The following is a 526-nucleotide window of genomic DNA, read 5'->3' as shown; positions in this document are numbered from 1 at the left end:
ACTGGATAGGTTCTCACCATACACTAAAGATGGAAACTGACTTATGTGATTTAAAATTTTACAGAATACATCATGGTTTACTTGCCATACATATAAAAAATTGAACAGAAAACTCAAGTTCCATATTTATGGAAATTTAATGGCAGTTGAGATGTAAAAGCTAGATTTATATTTAGTAGCATGAACGAACATAAGTGCTACAAACACAGTATGTGTGCTTGCTTTGGCAGCATATACACTAAAATTGGAACAATACAGAGAAGATTAGCATGGCCTCTGTGCCTTAAAGGATGAAACACAAATTCATGAAGTAGTCCACATTTTTTTAAACAAAATCAACCTGCAGCTGATATACATAAATCAAATTTAATAACTCATACAGGTATGTGGAAGAGAGCTATATAAGTATGCAGTTTATCATAATCACAAAAGGATATTTAACTTGTTTCGAGCTTTTTCCCATTTCAAGTAAGGATGCAGTGAATGTTTTCACACTTATTTCTTTACACTCAGACAAATGATTTCA

The 526-nt window shown here is 31.9% G+C and overlaps 1 non-coding gene across 1 annotated transcript; it reads left to right on the top strand.

Annotated features, from left to right (window-relative positions):
* Positions 1–214: 214 nt before the first annotated feature.
* On the top strand, positions 215–325 carry LOC121463543. Its single transcript, XR_005976452.1, has one exon. It is a non-coding gene; the product is annotated as a U6 spliceosomal RNA (small nuclear RNA).
* The last annotated feature ends 201 nt before the right edge of the window (positions 326–526 follow it).

This window comes from Microtus oregoni, unplaced genomic scaffold, assembly GCF_018167655.1.
Source record: "Microtus oregoni isolate MIOR12 unplaced genomic scaffold, Mior012 000026F_ref0000081, whole genome shotgun sequence".
Classification (NCBI taxonomy): domain Eukaryota; kingdom Metazoa; phylum Chordata; class Mammalia; order Rodentia; family Cricetidae; genus Microtus; species Microtus oregoni.
Note: the sequence above shows the minus strand (reverse complement) of the source record. Positions and strands in the feature narration are given on the sequence as shown.